Here is a 22,666-nt window from a genome sequence, read left to right on the forward strand (position 1 = left end):
AAGTCTCAAATTAGGATTTTGCTCATCTTAGTAATTCAATTGTGTAGTCGAGACAATCGTCCTTACGACAATTGTGTAAAGAGCTCCATTTTAGGTCTCAATTGTTCAATTGGGAGGCATTTGGGTGGTAAAATATTTTCAAATTTTTGTTTCTCTGGATCTCTGGGCTAGTGGGATTGGAGGTCAAGAGGCTTGGTCAGAGGGAGAATTTTATTATACTTTGGGACACATAAAAAAGTGTATTGTTTCATTTCTAGCATAAAACTATGTTTTCATATTCAATTCACATTTGAATCACAATACAAAGGATTTAGGGTACTCCTTTAGCCCCATGGTCGTTTATTGACATGTTATAATTGGGACTGTGACTTTGTTGGTGTTCGAAAATGGAAGATTAAACTTATATTCTAAAACTAGCATCGCACGGGTGAGCAAGATGCACTTGGCAACTTCCCAAGAAGAATGCTCTATTCAATTAATCATAAAAATTAGAAATATATAATTTTAGATCATTTTAGGGACATTAGAACTGACTCCTAGAAAGTAGGAACTAATCCTAATCTTGGACACATGCACAATTGTGAAACAAACTCTCTCCAATAATATATATTCTCCATTATTTTCAACTCTCCCCCTTAATGGAGAAAGGGTTCACTTGCAAACCTAACGTCTCCCTAAAAAATTGAAATTTAATCCTTCCAAGGGGCTTAGTGAAGATATATGTTGCATTCTCACAAGTATTACAATATTCAATGAAAAATTCTTTAGACTGAACCTTTTATATAAGAAAGTGATACTAACTATCAATATATTTTGTGTTTTTATGAAACATAGGGTTATTTTCCAGCTTAAATGAACATTGGTTGTGACATTTAATCAATGTAGCATCTTTTTTTTCTTCTCCAACATCATGAAGAAGTCTCATCAACCAAATTGCTTCACAGGTGGCTACACATACATCCTGATACTTTTTTTTAGCTGAAGATAAGGATACACTACTATGCTACTTTTTTGCTCTAAGAAATGACACAGACCCAATGCTAAAAGCATAACCTATTATGGATCTTCTATCATCAAGATTTCCAGCGCAATCTAAATCTGAAAAACCTATAAATCTAACATCAAAAGAATCACTATATTTAATGCCAAAGTCTAAGGTTCCTTGAAGAGTCTAAGGTTCCTTGAAGATACCTTAAGAAGCCTTTTTTCAACCACCCAATGATTCTCAAGAGTTTTCGACATAAACTAGCTCAAAACATTGACTGAAAAAGCTAAGTCAGGTCTAGTTCTAGTCAATTAAATCAGATTTCCAACTATTTTTCTATAAAGTGTAGCATCCACCTCCTTTGAACCATCATCATTCTAAATTTTACATTCTTTTGTAAAGATACGGGGGAAAATTTACACTGATCCATTTTGAATTTCTTCAATAATCCCCTGACATACTTTCCTTGAGTGATAAAAGTCTCGCTAGAATCCCTCGAGAATTCAAGACCCAAACAATAATGCAATTCTCCAAGGTCTTTAATTTCAAAAACATGTGACATGTTCACATTGATTTCTTTAATCAATTCATCAACATTTATAGTAATGATCATATCATCAACATATAAAGAAATCAAGACAATCTTCCCCTTTAAATCAAACAAAGTGTACAAATTTGGGTCCTTTTTACTCCTCTGATAACCATTATGAAAGAAGAAAGAGTTTGTTTTTTCATACCACGACTGGGGTGCCTGTTTCAATCCATACAATGGTTTCTTTAATCTACAGACTAGATGTTCCTTCCCCTATTCAATAAACCCTTCACGTCGTGTTAAATACACCTCTTCTTTCAATTCTCCATTTAAAAAAGCAGATTTCACATCGAGTTGGTTTACCCTCCAATGATTCTTTGTAGCTAAGGCTATTAAGATTCTAATAGTGTTTAACTTAGTTACCAGAGAAAATGTCTCTTGATAATCAATACCTTCTTTCTGTGAGTACCCTTTATCTACCAGGCTAGCTTTATATTTGTCTATACTACCATCTTTTTAAAACTTAGGTTTATATAACCATTTACAACATATGGATTGTTTCCCTTCTGATAGTTCAACTAATTCCCAGGTTCTATTTTTAATTATTGACTCATATTCTTCTTTCATAGCTTCCCTCCATTCATCATACTGAACTACTTCATTATAATTTAAGAGCTCAACATCATTTAAAATATTGGTGATAAGAGCATAGTCTCTATACCTTGCTAGTAATTGAGTCTGTCTACTTGATCTCCTTGGTAGTAGAATTGCCTCAAATATTTCTTGCTCACTCCTTAGTGGACTTGGATTGCTGATTGTACCTGCATCACTTGATTATTCTTTTTGTTGTTGCTGCTGCACATGGTTTTCCTTAATTTCCTCATTTCTATCTTCAATCAGTAAAGGCATGTGCCACTCCTCATAGCTTTTGTCTCTGTTCCCTTCATCAACCTGCTTAAGCAATATAACATCTCTACTCATAAATACCTTGTGAGTAGAGGGATTAAACAGTTTGTATGCTTTAAACTCAGAACGATACCCTACAAATATGCATTTTATGTCCTTAGCATCCATTTTTTCCTATCCTCCTTAGGAATAAGTGCAAAATCTTTTGAAACAAATACTCTTAAATGATTAACTGCAGGCTTAAAACCATATAAAGCCTCGAATGGAGTCTTAATATCAAGGTTGTTCATTGGACTCCTATTATTTAAATAAACTACAGTAGTAATAACTTCTCCCCAAAAAGCATTAGATAGGTTCTTACCTTTCAACATGTTGCGTGCACACTCCACCAGAGTTATATTCTTTCTCTCTGCAACCCCGTTCCATTGTGGAGTGTGGGGTACTACAAACTGATGAATTATTCCATTGTCCCTGTAATATTTGATGAATTTTCCAAGCTTGTATTCTCCCCTTTGATCTAAGCAGAGAATTTTGATGACCTTCCATGTCTATTTTTCAACCATACTTCTAGATTCTTTAAAATATTCAAATGTGTGACTTTTCTTTTTGAGAAAATATACCTAGGTATATCTTGTGCAATCATCAAAAAATAATAAAAAATAATAATCTCCTCCTCATGACCTATTCTGCATCAGTACCCATATATTAGTGTGCACAAATTCGAGTATATCTCTCTTTCTTCCATTTAAATTTGATGGAAATTCATCCTTGTGCATCTTTCCAAGTGCACATCCTTCATAGTCAACATGTGGATTTTTTAAAACAAGGGGTCTATTAACCATACCTTGTTTTTGTAGCAGCAATAAGTCATTAAGATTGATGTGTCCAAATCTTTGATGCCAAAGATTTTTTGTTGTCGTTGTTGTTGAAGTTAAAGCTTGGTGTGGCAAGCTTGTAACATTCAACTTGTACAGGCCTCCAACTCATATCCCTAATGCGACTGGTTTCTGGCGATCCAACAAATCCTTTGTGACACAATAGGTTTTATACAATTCTACCTTCAAGTTCTAATCTGCAATCATAAGGACAAAGATCAAATTCTTTTTAATACCTAGTTCGTACATCACATTCTGGATGCGCCTGATATTACCATCAAGAAATATCACAGGAATGTCTCCATACCCTTTAATTTACTCTGCTATATCATCACCAACGTAGATATTAGCACCAATGTTGGTCTCTTTAACACTTTCAAAATAGTGCTTATTACCTGTCATGCAAGTGGAAGCTCTAGAATCCACAAACCAAGTTTCAGCCTCATCAATTTCAGTAGAGAGAGTAGAATCTTACACAAGTAATTTGATATCATGATTCTGATCTTTGTCAGTAAAGCACCCTGTATGTCTCTTCTATCTGGGTCGAGTTTCATCAGTCTTTTTATTATAACAATTTCTAACAACGTGCACTTGGTTCCTGAATCATTTATGGTCGAAGGCATGCCTTGGAAATGATTTTGCTGGGGTGTACCATTGCCTTTCTGTCCTGCTCCTGGTTTCCCTCTGAAGGGATTTTTCTTCACCATCAATGCAAGATCTGCATTTTGAGGCTTGAGATTCATCCACCTCTCTTCTTCCTGTATCAAGATCCCTATTAGTTCTTCAAAGTTGGAAGCTTTCTCCCTCACTATAAGCCTAGTAACAAACATCTGATAATCATCACTCATACCATTTAAGGTAATCATGACAAGATCAGTGTTCAACACTTTCACCCTTATATCGCCTAGCTTTTCTCTGAGCTCTTTGATTTGAGAGATATATGCAGCAACTGATTCATTTTCCTCCATTCTGATGGAGAGAATCTTACTCTTCAAGAATAGTAGGTGATTTTTATTCTTTATCTCATACAGATCCTTGAGAGTCCCCCAAATATCATTGGCAGACTTTCACTCTTTGATGTGAGGGATGATGTTGTCCTTCACTGACATCTTTAGCAACACCTTCACTTTGTTCTCCCTCTTCTCCAATATTGGATTGTTGCATCTATTCCTCCTCTACCTCTAGTCGGCTTCAGTTCATCCCCATTTACAATTGCCCACGCACTCGAACCCTCGAGCAATGTCTAGAATTTGAACTTCCAATTTGTGTAGTTCGACCCACCGAGCTTATTGCTCTCATTTAGGTATGCTTCTTCCATATGGTTATTCATTTTGATAGGATTGATCTATGGATCTATCTCAAGATCCTCAATCTCCAATAATCAATTTTTCCAACAACAAAATTACAGCAACACCGACGATCTCAATCTTAAAAAAAAATGAAAACGTACCAAAGGGATGTATCTCTGAGGCAATCTTCAACCTAGTTAGAGCGATCTCAAATCCTCATTTGACTATGGCCTCCAAACACAAAGAAGAATCCATAGAAAACACGATAGATAACCACCAATACGATCTTCCATGTGATCATCGGTCTCAACCTTTGAATAGAAAATAGTTGCAAAGGTCTCGATCCATAGGCCAACGCTACTATCACCGCACCAATCAATTGACATTGTAGCCACAAGTGCACACACGATATTAATTTTGTGAAAAATCATCTGATGCCCTCGATCAACTCCGTTTCACTGCACCGCCGCACCAGGCAGACTCAGATCATCTCACGCAGCCACCACAACCCGTGTTTTTATTTTTGGTCATTGTAATTCGAAACCATGCCAGTGATATACCAATTGAGCTATGCCTCCAAAAATGACAAGAGAAACACCACATCACTGTAATTCAAACCACAATGGAGATCTAAGAACTCCTGTGTGGAGGCACCACCGACAATTTCTCGGCTTTTAGGCTCTACAAGCATACATTATCTGCATCGATAGCTTCAGGTGATATCGATGTCCAATTCACCCATTGGCTTCAAGCGTTAAAGCGTTCAACCATTCAGCTTCAAGTAATCACGGTCTACAACTCACAAATCGGCAATCCAATTCACCTTCTCATGATTCACCAACACACAACTGCAGCAATCTGCCGACAATCTATTAGGAGTTACCAACTCATCACTAGAGCATCCTTCCAACAATCTACCAGGATCCGCCAACTCACCACTGCAGCAACGCAGGTTCCACGCTTTCCAGCCACGCTGATCAAAATTGGTGTAATTTGAGGTCTATGAGAGCAAGAGTTGACCCAAAATTCTGTGTTTCTCTCCTCTTTAACGAGCGTATACACGAGGGAAAATTACGCGCTACTCCAATTCTAAACGAGAAAATAAAAATCCTCTCTTTAGGCACCAAGGCTCCACGCTTCAGCCACCAAGGTTCTTAAATCAACCAACCACCAAGGCTCTCAAATGAACCAGCCACCAAGGCTCAACACAGGTTCACAATTCAGCCACAAGGGCTCTCAACCACCAAGACTCCGCATTGCCACTAACACGGAAAATTTTATGGGATAATATTCACAGGTGAGCTAATGTACCATGTTTTTTTCCCAAAAACTATTTGCCAATTTCCATTTTTCTAAAAATTAATTTGCCCAAAATTTATAGTATAAAATTATTTTACCTTAAAAATCACCAATATTATATATTTTCTAATATAAAATAATTAGAAATCAAAACATTTTTACAAAATTATCATCAAACATTTTCAGATTTGGATATTAGGGTCTAGTAAGATTTGCCAAGGTTGCTAAATTTTAAGATAAATTTCCATCCTTAAAATTTTCCCTTGCCACTAAGGCTTTTGAATCCAGCCACCAAGGCTTCACACTACCACTGGGGCTCTCCAACCACCAGGGCTCAATTCTTCCACTAAAGCACTCACTTCAACTACCATTGATCACCGGCTCTCATACAATGTTAAAAAATGGAAGATGAAACTTATATTCTGAAACTAGCCGCTCACAAGTGAGCAAGATGCACCTTGAGACGACCTAAGTAGAACGCTCTATTCAATTAATCATAAAAATAAAGAATATATAAGTTTACATCATTTTAGGGAGATTATAACTGACTCCTAGAAAATAGAAACTAATCCTAATCTAGGACACATGCACAACTGTGAAACAAACTCTCTCCAATAATACATATTCTCCATTATTTTCAACTGTTGGTGTATTCAATGCCCTCATTGCTAGTTCCTTTGGATAATTTCCAAAGGACCGTCTGCTTGTAGAGGTGATGCCAGCTTTGATTTGCTTCCAATCTCTACTTGGTTTTCTATGATAGCAGTTCTCTGGTTGATAATTCAATCTTAAAGTTGTTGAGAATTAATGAATATCTCTTCATCATAAGTCTGGATAGTTTCACCAAGGAATTGGAACAATCACGTAGAATCTTCAAGCCAAATTGGATCTTCTCTCATGGTGGTTTGATGGACTCGAATTCAAACTTCGAGTCATCTTCAGTAGTCAACCCATGCTCTCATTATTTTGCTACCCATGAAGCTCTTCACAAATCTCACTATGATCTTCGAGTAAAATATTACCAAATGTCTCATACTCAAATTGATCTTTCAAATGAGGTTCTATCATACACTAAATAGCCCCCTCCCCCCAACAAGCTCAATCAATGGATTTTGGCTTTTTTTATAAGCATGCAGTGAAAAAGAAATTTTTGTTGTGCATCGGTTTTTTGTTTAAGTACATCCATGTAGTTTTTCTTGCATGATCGGTTAACCTGTCAAGTCTTTTTGCACTTGTGTAAGCATAAATTTTTTTTGTCTATGGTTAACACTTATTATTTTTTAATAAATCGATAGTCATGTACAAGTCTTTTGGTCAAGTTTGAACTTTGAAGATGTAACTCGTGTATTTTATTACAACCACATGCAAATTTCTATCAATAATAGTCAACTTTGTTAAAAAATAATTATATATATAGATAGATAGATATGAAGATAGATAGATATGAAGAGAACATTTTTTAATATATATAAAATCAAAATATTATGGAGACTAGAGGAGCACTCCAATTCCAATATGGTAATGATGTTATAATACATTATTAATATAATCTAATGTAATGTCATGTTAATTCATTCAAATTATTAAAATTAAAAAATGATAATTAGTTTTATTTTAGCAAAATCTATATTAACTTCATTTTCTTGTTTCAAATTGCATACCATTTTTTACTTTATATGAATTTCTAATAATTTACTTAGTATATTTTGTTAGGTAGTTATGAGCAAATTTACCTAGTTAACAACTACTTTCGACCTTATTTTATGAGAAGTCATGGTTTTAGCATATTTATAGGGGAAGGAGTAGGACATCCCACATCCTAACAAATTTAATCTTGTTAATTTATGAAGATTTTCGGAAAAAAACCACATTGAAAATACTTGGTCGACATGTTTCGAACCAGCCAGTGTGGTTCATCTTCAGGAGAAGATGAAGAGACAGATCTCAGACGAAGGTTAAATAGGAAGAAAGGTCAACCTAATAGGTAGAGGAAAATGGCTATATTTGACTAGCGAGGGAAATTAAATTGTTTATTTATTAATAAATTTTTATAAGGTGAGTTCTACTTTTTTATGTTTTGAAGGTGAGTTCTATGAACAAACCTGTGGGGTGGCCATGGGTTCCCCCTTGTCCCCTATTGTTGCAAACTTGTTCATGGAAGACTTTGAATCCAAAGCCTTATCCGTAGCTTCTTTTAAACCTAAGCTTTGGAAAATATTTTTTGATGACACTTGCTCCATATCACTAGTACAAAATGAGAGATTAGTGACTACGTGACTAAAAACGTTAGTCACCATAATTATTTCAAGTGAATTACTACTATATTTGAGCAATTTTGAGTGACCGAACTTAAAGTGACTATCTTAAACGAACAATTTAGGCCAGCGATTAGATATATGACTAGAATTAATTGACTCAACTAAAAGCGACTAACTTAAATGACTAATTTAGTCTAGGACTAAAATATATGACTAGAGAATAAGGGAAAAAATTACAAATGATTAGCATAAATTAAAAATGATTAATGTTTTACTTGTAAGGACACATTATCATATTTATACTTGTTCATGTTGGATTTAACATATCTAGGTAACATTTCTATCACATAGCAAACACTCTTAAGATTCACATAAGTACATGAATGCATGAAACACCTTGATATTTAAGCTCTTTAATAATTGTGAAAAGGGTTTACAAATTTGCATCATGGTAAATATTTGTTCTTGATGCATTTATTTCTTTCATTTTCTTAACACATTTGACATTTTAACCACACCCTTACACAAATCAATGCATGGTAACATAAAATGACTTGGTTCATAAGGATAACAATTCACTATTTTTAAGATTATCTTGACGGTTTACTTGCTTTCCTTTTTATAGATGTATGATCAGTTTCTAATTGGAAATGTCACATATTAACACACATTAAAAAGATAGTGATCGAAGCCCAATAGTGCCACTATTAGTGCACTCTACACACAATTTAGACAAAGCACGCAATTCTTAAATATTTGATGTTGACATGATATGGAATTTCTTATTGTTCAAGGGTTCTTTAAAATCTACATTGATCTCTATCATTAATGACAATATGTTCTAAATACATAGTGTTTAATGTGTTCACACGCTAATGGTATTTCTCATGGTTAATTAGTTGTAATTACACACTTTGGAATGTTACGAATACATCATTTGGGTCACAATTCTACATTTACAAACTACCCAACTATAATGGTGATAAATCGATGATAAATGGATGACATTTGAGTGTTACAAATGTGTAAGTGGTCCACATTCAACTTTTATGTCTTCATTGTCCTTAGTAATAACGAAAAGTTTGAATATTTCCTTTATTTATCATTGCAAACACATAACTCTTTGAGGTCTCAAACATAGTTAATAATATTGGTATATGACCTCTTAATTATGGAATGGTCTCTTGATGATGATAACAAAATCTCAATCTCCAATGCCAATGAATATGATTAATGAATGATCTAATGCCTTACTTGTATAGGCACAATTTATGATTCATTTTCTATTTTTATTGTGCCATTATATATATGCTTCACTAGCATCTCATGTTATATGGTTAATTGAGCAAGTTTTATTTTTCATTTTTCAAGTATAGTTTCATTGCATGAATAAGCATAGTTTTCGAATTAAAATCATTCAAAATTTGTTTATAATTCATGGTTTTCTTGACTATTCACACACTTATACCTAACCTTTTACATTGAGAGCGAGTAGTGACAAATCACCAGTCTTTGTTAAGGAACTTTCCTTCATTACTCAATGACATAGCTTAGCTCGATATTTATGGATTCCCCCTTTAGACAAGGATATCCTTCAATGTAGTCTAAAGAGTGAGAGAAAGCCACCAATGTGACGTTGAGTGGCTTGCTTGAAAGTTGTCTTTTAGGCATTCTAGGTGGGGTTAAGACTCTTTTTTTCAATGAGAGTGTTTGAGTGATGACACAATTTAGAAAATGATTACGAGCAAATTAGTTTACCTTATTTCCATCACCAAAACTACCTCCAATAAAATCTCGAGATTTTAATAACATCTAATTTTGATAAATAATTAAAAAAATAAGATTACTCTTATTATTGTTATTTTTTGAATATGGAAAAATAGACAACTATAGCGAGCTTGTACTTACGTGACAGTGATCGATTCTATCCACTACCACAATCACCTCCAAGTATACCCGCATTACCTCACACATGGTATACTAAGAAAATCTAAGTTTAAACCAATAACATTACAAAAAATTCCTTAACAAACCATTCCATCATCAACTAATCCACACCATGGAACAAATTAAAACTAAATTTTAATATTAAAAAATATAGCCTTTTTATTTTATTTGAAAATCAATTTTAACACAATCACCTCCAAGTATACCCACATTACCTCACACGTGGTACACTAAGCTAATATATGTTTAAACCAATAACATTATAAAAATTCCCTAACAACCCATTCCATCATGAATTAATCCACACCATGGAGAAAATTGAAACTAACTTTTAATATTAAAAAATATAGCCATTTTATTTTATTTGAAAATCAATTTTAATATCGGATTTTAAGAAACTCGGGAAAATAAAATTTAATGTAAAAAGTGTAGGCAAATAAAATTTAGTGCGTGAAATGATATGAAAATTTATTATAATCCACTAGCCTATTGTAAAATATTTAGGCTCAAATAAAATTCCTTTGCAAGTGAAACGAGTATAAATAAATATTTCACTAACTTGTTATAACAAGTCTAATGCTACGTGTCAAAATTGGCATTTCGATTATGGAAAACAATGAAGAGGGGATCATTTGAAACAAACAAAGGATTCAAATTGGCTTTATTGCAACACATGCATGATCAATAAGCATCTCTAATTTACATAATTTTGTCAGCCATCTTCTCACGCTTGCCTGGATCTAGAACTAAATTGTTGAGATTCCAGGGTATTTTTCACTCTTTCTTTTTTCTTTTTAGCAATTCAATTTTCTTGCTTTATTTTTGAGTTCTTCCTCTACTCTTATTTTCTCATCGAATTTTTTGTTATTATTGAGAAGGTTTTTCCACCATGGTATAACTGTGTGGACTAGAATTTAATCCACGAATGAAAAAAATGATTAAAATGTAGAGGCGGTAAATTTTTGGTTTAGGGTGCTTTGGTGGTAAACCTTAGGGGTTATAGATTAGATCCTTGAGTGATCATTGGCATTGTTTTACAACTTCGCACTATTTCTGGGATGGTAGTATTGATCTAGATCTCCTTGGTGAGGTTAGATTTTCAGTCGATCTGCTCGGCATTGTCCTGTGCTATTTTCATTAAGTTGTGTCACCATAATGGCACCCAATCCTCCCAACAGAGTGTAGGGAAGCAACCTATTTTCTAATGGTTGGTGTAGTTACTGTCCGAACTTATTGGGAGGGGGTTGGTGTCGAGTGGGGGAAAGAAGATGCATAGCAGCAGAGTAAGATTGATGAAACTGTGAAGTTGGAGATTATTAATCACAGATCTCGCCGGCATCCCAACATAGTTCGCTTCAAGGAGGTAATGTTGACTACAACCAATCTATCTATAATCATGGAATATGTAGCAGGTGGGGAGCTATTTGAGCACATTTGTCAGGCGAGACATTTCCTCTCTATGTGTGTATACGTCCAATCCCTAGGAAATAAGGAGTACGTTGAACATTAATGTGGAGAATGAGGAAGGTGGAGAAACTGTAGTTCTAGCTTATCTTAGACCTGCAAAGCATAGGCCAGGGGTTAATATTTTGTAACACATGGTTTAATATTTTGTGAGTAAGTCTAGATTCCACGAATTTTTCTAGAACACCATTTTGTTTCAATCCACTTTATACGCATTTCTTTAATAAATTCTGTTTTTTCTCCTTACATGGTTTCAATCCACTTTATATGCATTTCTTTAACAAATTTCATTTTTTCTCCTTACATGATCTGAAGTTCAGGCATTTTTACAAATTACGAGCTTGTTTACACCTCAGATCTCGGATATATATGGATCTAAGCATTTCTTCGATATAATTTATTTATGAATATTATTTCTCATTTGATAAATCTTTTATATAGTGATTTTTCAGATAAAATGTCCAACATCAAAAATGTTTTAGCCATCTACAGCTAGATATCCAAATATCTAGAGGATTAAACACGTTCCATGGCCCGTGGGCCCTAACCTCCGGAACTTCTGAATCTCCCCGGATCGTGCTTTTCAAAGAGACTAGCTAGCCTCTAGAACTTCTGAATCTCCCCAGATCGTGCTTTTCAAAGAAACTAGTAAACTAGTTCTTATTATTTTTAACAGCCTACCCCATTATCAGTGATTACTCAGAATCTCTCGAACTCGCGAATCTCCCCAAAACGTGCTTTTCAAAGAAACTGGTTTTTATTATTTTTAAAAGCCTTCCGCTTTATGAGTTCTTATTGAGGATCTGGGTATTCTTTGAGTGGTCATTTTGTTTTTATCTCGAAATCCTAGACATTTGGATTTATGTAGGTTGGCCATTTTATTTTTATCCCGAACTCTCATACATTTGGGTATTCTTTGAGTGATCATTTCATTTTATGCCAAACTCGTACACATTTGAACTTATGTAGATTGATAATTTTATTCTTATCCCGAACTCCCAAACATTTGGTCTTACGTAGATTATGCATTTTAATAAACTTGTTTTTTTGTTTTCAATTTTTTTTTTTGATGTTTTATTAAAATTCCACTTAGACTCCCAAACACCTATAACATCTTGATTTCAATAAAGATTAAGAACATTTATGGATAATGTATAAAGTTTTGGGTAAAAGAATAATATATTTATGTAAACCTTTTAAATTTAAATATGTATTATTTATACTTACTATTTATCTACTTATTATTATTTATTTATTACTATTATTATTTAGTTACTATTATTGTTTAGTTACTATTTATTACTTATTATTATTCTTTAATTTTTACGTATTATTATTTATTTTTCCGAGAGGGGTTTTACAACCCAGTATGGGATAGATCTCACATAAAACTGTATGTAAATGTAAACTTCTAACATTTTAGAAATCAATCTAATTATTATGATATATAAACACAATATAAATTTAAAATATAAAGAGGTTTATGAACACTCAAAAAATATGTATGATAAATAAATAAAACATGTTTTTATACTTACACCAAAGGTATGATAAATAAATATAAATATAAATAAATTAGAAGTATGGTAAATAAATAAAACTTTTTTTTATGTTTAGTCCATAAACCTCTTTATATTACGGAGACTCAAAAAAGAGGTTTTATTTAGGTGAAGCCTATGGGCCAAATACCATATTTATATAAGAGGTATGGTAAATTAATAAAAATATAAATATTCAAGAGGTATGGTAAATAAATAAAACATTTTGTTTTTTATATTTACTCCATAATTCACTTTAGATTTACGAACACTCAAAAAAGAGTTTTTATTTCGGTGAACCCTATGGGCCAAATACCATGGGAAAAATTATTATTAATACCATGAAAAATACATTATTAACCCTAATATTAATATTAATAAAAACAAATATGACACATGGTATTGACCCATGGTATTGACCCAAGGTATTCGTGTGGAATGTAGCCTATTTAAACGAGGAATTAAACGAGCATAGATTCATCTTTACTCTGGATCTAGTAAGTTTATAGAGTGAAAAATTATTTGTTCCCTCTGGGGGCTTGATAGATCCACAGTAAAGATGGATCTATGCTGGTTTACTTATCACTGTTTATTTTTACTTATGTTCCATCTTTAAATTTTAAAACATGTGGTATAAATTACATATTTATTTATTTTTTATTTGAAAATTTAAAATATGTTGTATAAATTAGATACCTCATATTCATTACATCTTCAAATATTTATGCATGATTCATAAATTTTATCTTTCAATTAGATTATAGCTATAATTTAAAGCCATAATATACATGCTCTCATTTGAGGCTAATGATGGATGATTGTAATGACAACTTTGAAGGTTATGATTTTAATTTAAAATTGGTTCATTATATAAGGATAATTCTTTTGTGATGAAAGATGTGAGGCTAATCATATTGATTATAGTCCATGATATTAGGATCTTAAATTAGAAATTTACCGGGATATGATGAGCAATTCCTTAAAATTCATTATGTAAGATGGACCTTAATATTTGACTATAGGAGTTATGGTTAAATTTTGATCTCTATTTGACTTTATGAAATCAAGTTGTCTATGATGATCAATGCAGGAAACATGTACCAAGAATGAGAATGAGAAATTTCAGTTACCAAGAACATTTTTCTAGGCAAACAATGTTAGCCAAGAATGTGAAATCTCAATGTCATTGCCACATTAATTGGTTTGACCATGAATATCAATTTGCATGCATGCTTGCAGAAGCTCTATTCTCATTGTGCTTAAGCTCTGGGATCAAGGGTCATGTCTAGTAAGAGGGCAGAGATGTGCATGATTTCAAGGAATAAGGAAATGCATGTACCAATGAGGAGCATATGTCGATACATGACATCCTTTCGACTGTTGTGTCCAGAGAAAATTCTATGGTAGGAAACAATTCTCCATTATTCTTTCTTATCATTTCTTGTTTCTGAGTTAGGATGCTTCTATTGTACCATTTCATTATGCCTATGCCATGTAAAGATCAAGTTGCGTTAATTTTACATTTGATTTCCAATATCTTCAACAACTGAATATATTTGTTTTCCCTGTGTAGGTTGGAGGATGATACGACACACTTAGAAATAGGGGCAATGTAAAAGCAACACTCCCAAGAGAAAGAGGCTGAAAATAACATTTTCTTATTTTAATTCAATGGCTAGAACTACAGGCTACTTTGTTACCCAATATTTCGAATGCATGTTGAAAGGGTCCATGAGAAAGAAGTATGGAAATCTTCAAAAGGCTCTTAAATCATGCTAGGGTTGGTATTTGGTCCTCCTTTAAGTTCTTAAAAACAATCTTCTTATTGGTTACATATTGTCTGTTCAATGGTATTAGCGTCCATATGCATTTCACTTTTAATTTCTCAGTCTGTTTATTGAAATTGTATCTGGTTTTCCATTTAAAAAGTGTAATATGTTGTTGAATTTTACTAAATACCAGTGGCATATTGCAGATAGTCCTAAAAGGAGTATACAAAATTCTTCTAAGCTTTGATACAAATATTGGGAGAGTTTGTGCCACTAAGGATTTTTTTATAAGTTGTTTGAGATCAGTGCTATATATTGTTTCAATTATTCTTTAAGTGACAAAATTAAAAATGATTTGAGCATAGGTTGTCCATCGATGTTTTAATGTTGTGATTCTTTCATCTCATGGTTACTTTGGGCAAGAAAATGTTTTAGGAATGTGTGACAATACATAGATTGATAGATAAATAATTTGTTTATAATTACAATGTCCATTCCATGATATCCTATTTTCATTGTTTGATTATATTTTAAACGTCACTTTTGATAGTTCTTTGAATTTTAACTGTGAAATTGAAAATAATTGGTATCATGTCCATTTAAACAACAACCAAAGCTTGAAGATGAAACTAGTATTACACGATATTGATTGAAATTCTATTAATTATTTTGTGTTGAAATATTTTCATGACTATTAAAAAAGTTTACTTTCATGTTGTTATTTGAGCACATGTTGTTTATATACTTGACCAAGTTCAAGTGTTAGAGAATGAGATGTTGTTGCAAATAAAACAACAAGGTTTAGACATCACACCTTAGATTATTTGTTTTCAAAAGTTATTTATAGCTTGAGATTTTTAGAATATAACTTAGTTAGCGTGATTGTGCCTAAGCTTTTCTTGAAGGTTGAATACTAAGTTACTAAGGTGCTATTTTCTATGGTGACATTTTAATTTTTTTGTTTATACAAGTCATCTAACTAGATAGTGGCCACTATCGCTCAATGAAAGAAATCTTGTTCGATCTTCTTTCTTTTATGGGGGAAAAGGAATTTAATATTGTTGATGTTGAGGTATATGTCATATAAAACCTTTATACTCTACTTTAGTTTATATTCTAGTGTTCATCATATTTCATGTATTACACTCTGCAGTATATCTTCTTTTGTTTTCAGAAAAGGAACTCAGTATTGATGGTCAGCAATAGGATTTGAAGAAAGAGGAAAACACAACACTCAAGCGAAAAATGAAAAAAGAGAGAGAAGAGAACCAGTCTAGTGATATGCTTAAATCCAATATCCTGCATAAGACACACACATAGAGATTGATGGTAAAGTCTTCAGAGTTGGTGAATTCACTTGCAATTCTTTGGAAACATAATGAAAATGTTTTGCAGTAATGAAACGACATTTCATGTGTAAATTGTAGTCTAGCCAATCTTAAGTTGTACACTCATTTTGTAATATTTGACATTTCATATAATATAATTTATTTGGTTGATATTATTTATAGTTGCGCTTGATATTGTTTAGTATTGTCATTAACATATGTAACTTTGCAGTTTCATATTAGATGAACCAGTGCACATTGTATAACATATTTTTAATTTAGTCGCAAAATCATACTAAGTAATTGATGTTGATTAAGAATGAGTACATAAAATCAATCGAGAAACACTAAATTAGTAGTTTATATTGATTAATTATGAACACAAACAAAATGAATATAGAGATAAATTAGTCGTTTACAATAATTATTAATGAAAATAAATGAAATGAATATGAAATACTAAATTAGTCATTTATATAATGAATATGAAATTACTGAAAAAAGGTAAATGACTACTGTAAATGATAAATTTGTGATTACAAATGACAACTAAATTTTTCATATATACGACTATTAGTAGCTAATATACAATATATTATAACACGATCAAAATTTAGTCATATTTCTTTGGTCATTAATTGGTTCAAACAATAACTAAAAATTGTATACATATGACTATTAGTATCTAATTTACATTATCTTATAACACGACCAACATTTTGGTCATATTTCTTTGGTCATTAATTGGTTTTTTTGAGTGACCATATAGTAATATATTTTGTTGTATATTTGGTCATTAATTGTGGAAATTAATGACTAAATCAATGACTAAATTAGTGACCAAATTTATGACTAAATATACTACTAAACGATGAAATTGAGACAACCAATTAATGATTAAGCTAAAAATGACTAAAAGTTGGTCGTGTTATAAGATACTATAAATTAGCTACTACTCATCACCAACTGAAAAATGGTCATTTATATGCAAATTTTAGTCATTTTTTTAGTAACTAATTAGTCATTTTATACTAGTGATATGGCAACACGGGCCTGATATGTTAGATAGCTTTTTCGAGCATCTTAATAATCAATATAACTCCATAAAGTTCAACATGGAGCGAGAAGTTGATAGTTTCCTTCCCTTCCTTGATGTCCTCCTTTCAAGAAAAGCTCATGGATCTTTCTCCCATCAGATGTTTCGAAAAAAGACTCATACTCAGCAGTATCTTCATGCGACTTCCCACCATTTTCCTTCTCGGAAGATAGGTGTTCTTAGCATGTTAGCCACTCGTGCTCTAAGGATTTCATATGAAGACTACCTTTCTAAAGAAAGTTACCATCTCCTTAATGTCTTTGTCTAGAATGGTTATAGTATGCAGCAGGGTGTTAAAGATTTCCTCAAAGCGGGTAAGGGTCCCAAGGTTAAGACTGACACAATTGATCATCATTCAGGAGTTCACCTCCCCGTCATCCAAGGGACGACAGACAAGATTGCGAGATTCCTAAAGAAGAATAATGTTCCCACAACCTTTAAACCCTTCAACACCATTAGAAGCTCCCTAAAGTCTATTAAAGACCAAGTGAATCCCATGGATTTGAAAGGTGCTTATGTCATCCCATGTTCATGTGGGACCTCATACATTGGCGAAATTGGTCGGTCTATTAATCAAAGGATTAAGGAAAAAACTGTTGATATCAAGCATGGGAGGACTAAATCTTCTGCGTTGGCGGAACATGTAGCAAAGACCAAACATCATATATGCATTAAGGAGGCTAACGTCATCGCTAAGATTTCTCATTTTCATCACAGCAAGTTTATGGAAGCCATTGAAATTGAGAGGTCTTCTAATAATATTAATAAGGATGACGGCTAGGAAATTAGTAGTTGTTGGATTCCCTCCCTCTTTTGTTATTTTTTATCCTCTTTTTCTAAGCTTTTTATCCCCATTCATTATTAATTTTCATTAAAGACAATTACCCCCTCTTTTTATTTATTTTATTAATTTTTATTAGTGTTCATTATCAATATTTTTATTTATTACTATTATTGTTTTCATTACTATCTATTATTATTATTATAATTATATATATATATATATATGAACACCTTCTTTTTATTTTTATATATTTTTTATTTTTTTTATCGGTATTAATTTTAATTTATTCATTCACTTTTAATATTTATTTATTTTTATTTTTATATATAGATTTTTTTTTAATCCTAGTTATTATTTTTTCTAATAATAAAAAAAAATCAATAAATAATTAAATAAACAAATATTTTTTAATTATTAATTATTTAAACAATTTAAATAATTTCCTCCCCTAGTCAAATATAGTAGTTTAGTTTATCATGATAATAATTTATTAATAAATAAATAAATAAACAATTTAATTTCCCTCCCTAGTCAAATATAGACGTTTTCCTCTAGCCGTTACATTGACCTTTCTTCATATTTAACCTTCATCTGATCTATCTCTTCAACTTGTCCTCAAGATGACCAAATATTTTCAATGTGATTTTTTCCAAAAAATCTTCATAAATTAATAAATTATGGTTCACAGAAGCTTGAATTCGAAAGTTTAATCTTTTAATATTTTTTTTAATTTAAAAAAATTTAGTCAAATATTTGTTATGTAACTTTTATTTTCTAGTTTTAGTGGGTAATCTTTTAAATTGTAATATTTTTTCCATATCATGTCTTTAAATATGAAAATTATATCATTTTAACTATACACTTCATTTATAGAAATTAAATTAGCATCTATAAAACATCCAAAGAGATCAAATCTATCAGAGATTTTTAAAAACTTCAGTTTAAGTTGTTTAATTTGTAAAATTCTAATGGATTAAGAGTTTTGTAGAACATTGAGTTATGCATTCAAAATTGTATTTTAATCAACAACAAACAGATCACTATCTTGTTGAAAAATCACATTGTCCAATTTCAATGAAAAAACTATTTCTTTTATAAATTAAACTATTAGTAAATTGTTTAATCTTAAATAACTTCAAATTTTATTTAAATAAATTATTTGAAATAATTTATTAATAGTTATAACATTAAAAATAATACATTATATCCGGAATTTATACACGTTTGATAAAAACTATGGGAAATTTAAATCAGTCCCACTCAATTGATTATTATGATTACTATAAATTATGTCGGTACTTGTACTTATACGTTAAAAATATTGACCTCTCTCGTAAATCAAAACTTATGTGTACTTATACATTTAAATAAACAATTAAAAGCACATTTGGGTACTTGTACATTAACTTCTACACATTAAGAGCACATTTGCGTACTTGTACAGTAAATATCTTAAACATGAAAGCTTATTCTGCATTACACTCTCTTGTAAATGGAAACTTGATTCTGCCGAGATGATCCGGAGTAACCTCGGAAAGTTTGTCGTAACCTTTTACAACGGCATGTACTGCCTTGCGTTTTCATTGGGACATAAACCGATATTTTTCCCCTCTATCATGTTCTATCTGTGTTCATGTGAGTTCTCCGAAATATCAATCCCAAAAATTAAAATTAAAATTACAATCAGAAAATCCATACTTGAGCAATTCAGTATTAAAATCAGAAAATGCATACTTCTAACAGTTCAGAACTAAAACCATATAGTTTCTAATCCGAGTACTACAAATTGCCCAGATTGGAAACTACGGCAACGAATGCTAATACAATTAACAATTACAACAATATAATGTCTATTGGAAGTAATGCCTCCATGTAGTGTGTGAATTGTCATTGTGAGTCTTTAGGTATCAATTTAGAAATAGACAACATGTTATATGTGAGTTGTAATAGCTATTTAAATGTGTCGTTGTCAGTAATCTGAATACTATAAATATGTAATCCTTAAGATCAATAAAATATATTGTGTTTGGTGTTGTGTATATGTAACCTTTGAGATCAATAAAATATATTGTGTTTAGTGTTGTGTTTAATCAATCTCTGATTTCTCTCTATTTTCTATCATGGTATGAGAATGGATACTAGCTTGACTCGCTAAAAAAAATCCAAAAAAATGTGAGAGAGAGTTGAGTGTAATTGTTTGATATTAATATATATGTGTGAGTTGATTTTTTTTTTTATTATTATTTCCCTGAAGTGTTAGATTTCCATGTTTCGTGTGTATGTATGTGTAGATATAGAGATTTTTTCATGTGAAGTGATTGTTGTGAGCTAGCCTTAAAGAGATTTCTCTGCTGACAAGTCATTGACTCGATCGGATCCCAAGCCATGGTGGAATTTGTGTGCCGCAGGACGAGATCTGAGAGATTTATTCCAGATCTGAATTATTACAGAGGGTCAATGTTTATTTTTTTCTGCGGCTAGAGTGATTCAACTGGTGGAAAGCAGATTATGAATTAAGAAACTCAAAGGAAGCTTAACCTATCCGATCGGGTAAATTTCAATCTGGATTATCTTGATTGTTGGCCATAGATCTGGAATGAGCGTTCACCTAAATATCTACAGCTGAATATCTACGGCTAGAGAGGATCAATGTCAACGAGTTCAGGGACCGCTGTAACTGTTGCCATCAGAGTTGATGCATTCATTATTTCATAGAGGCATTGGGAAGAAATTGTATTTCCTTCATTTGAGAATGTGACTCTGCCAAAACAATTAAGTTTTATTTCTAAGGCCTGTTGAAGCTGCGGATTGGCACAACGACAACGAAGGTGATTGCTTTACAGAAATGGCACCCTAAGGAGAGTGCAAGAGTCCCCATTTCAAGCTACTCTGTAAGGCGAAACTGATGGCGGCTATGATTGTCAAAATATTTTTTTTTTCGGAACATACTTTCGGCGTCAAATTATCTGGTGGTTCCTTTGAAGTATTGGTAGAGGACAAATCTTGCTTTTCTAGACAGATCCATGGAAGTGATGATTGTAGCATTTAGATGTTGATTGGTCTGGATTTTTTATATTTTATATATTTGTGTGTGGCTGTAAAAATTTTTGGTAGGTATGTTATTACAAATAATGTTGTTGGTAAAAATCAAATGATGCAGAATTATATATTATTAGCAAAATGTTGTTGGTAAAAATTAAATGATGCAGAACTTTAAAGAACGGGGCAATTATTCAACATGTTAATCTGACCCCTCGTGCTCTGGGAGCATTATTCACGGGTAGTTTTTAATCAGGTCAAGATGATGTGACCCGTCGTGCTCCGAGAGTGTCAGTGCATGTTATTTTATAAGGTGAAGTTGTAGATTTGTCTATTGAAGACATTCTGTATCCAAAATGCTATCCTAGATAACTAATGAAGACTGTGAAGGGCGTGGATTCATAGATGGTGGCAGTTGTTAGCTACCTATACCAATAGGTTTCATATTTCATGATTGGCAAAGAAAGTTCCAAATATGCTCTGCTTTGGTGATACAAAGATCCCATATTTCCAAAAGGAGACAAGGTGTGTATATAGCTTCATGTTGATTAAGTTTTGATGGATGGTCCAAAAGCCTAATCTGGATCATGCCATGTTTCAATTTTTCTATTGTAGAATAGAGAAAGAAGTCTATCCAAACTGTTTAATCTTGGCAGACCAGTAACTTAGGTAGAGAAGTAAGGTTCCCAACTGCTTAATCTGGGACCTTGGAAGCAATAAGGGTAGTTCTAGATAGAAAATCAAAAGGAAAAAGCCAAAGAAACGAAAAGGCACATAAGGGTCTACAAGTCTAAGTGCACCCTCCATGAAGAAACAAAAAATGCTAGGAAAGTAGATGGGTAGGCAGATGGGGTTGCAGAAATATCATTCCTTACAATTCAATGTGTGCTAACCTATTCACAAAGGAATATCAATGGATTGAGAAGGTCTTCTTCTCCATCATGTTGCAACAAAACAAAGAAGCATGACTAACTTCCTTTTCCCCCTTTTCACTTTCATTACTAACATCCCTTCATCAGTTGTGTTCATGAAATAATTTGAGGTTTTATGCTGGTTCTTATTCCTTTGAAAGCCACATCTCTTGTCTAAAAATCTTTTTATTTTGATCTACTCCCTAAGCTAAGTTATCTTCACATAAACTTAGTGATTTCACTCCTCATTCACCTTTTCCATCCATATTAACCCCTAACTTCTATTATCTAAATCCCCTATGTTTCCCTTCCCCCTACTATTATAACACCATGGTGTATAAATCCCAAGCATTGTATAAATATCCTCCCTTTTTAGCACTATAGCTAAATAAGTTTGTCTAAGGGAGACATTAGTCCACCAGGGACTATGGTCAACCCTGTCATGGGATTGCTCTAACCTCTGGTTGGAGTGATAACCTCCCCCTAAGCCCTCACCTTCCCTCTGTTCAAAAAATTCCATAAAAAACCCCTTTCCCTCTGCTAAAACCCACTTTTAACCTCTTTTTCCTAAAGATTAACCCAAAAAACCCGAAAAAATCCCAAAAAACCCACAAAAATCCTTAAACCTATGGTCCCGCGCATAATT

The sequence above is a fragment of the Pinus tabuliformis genome, chromosome 9 (assembly GCF_031772625.1).
Source record: "Pinus tabuliformis cultivar Carrire ecotype Pingquan chromosome 9, CPIR1, whole genome shotgun sequence".
Taxonomy (NCBI): Eukaryota; Viridiplantae; Streptophyta; class Pinopsida; order Pinales; family Pinaceae; genus Pinus; species Pinus tabuliformis.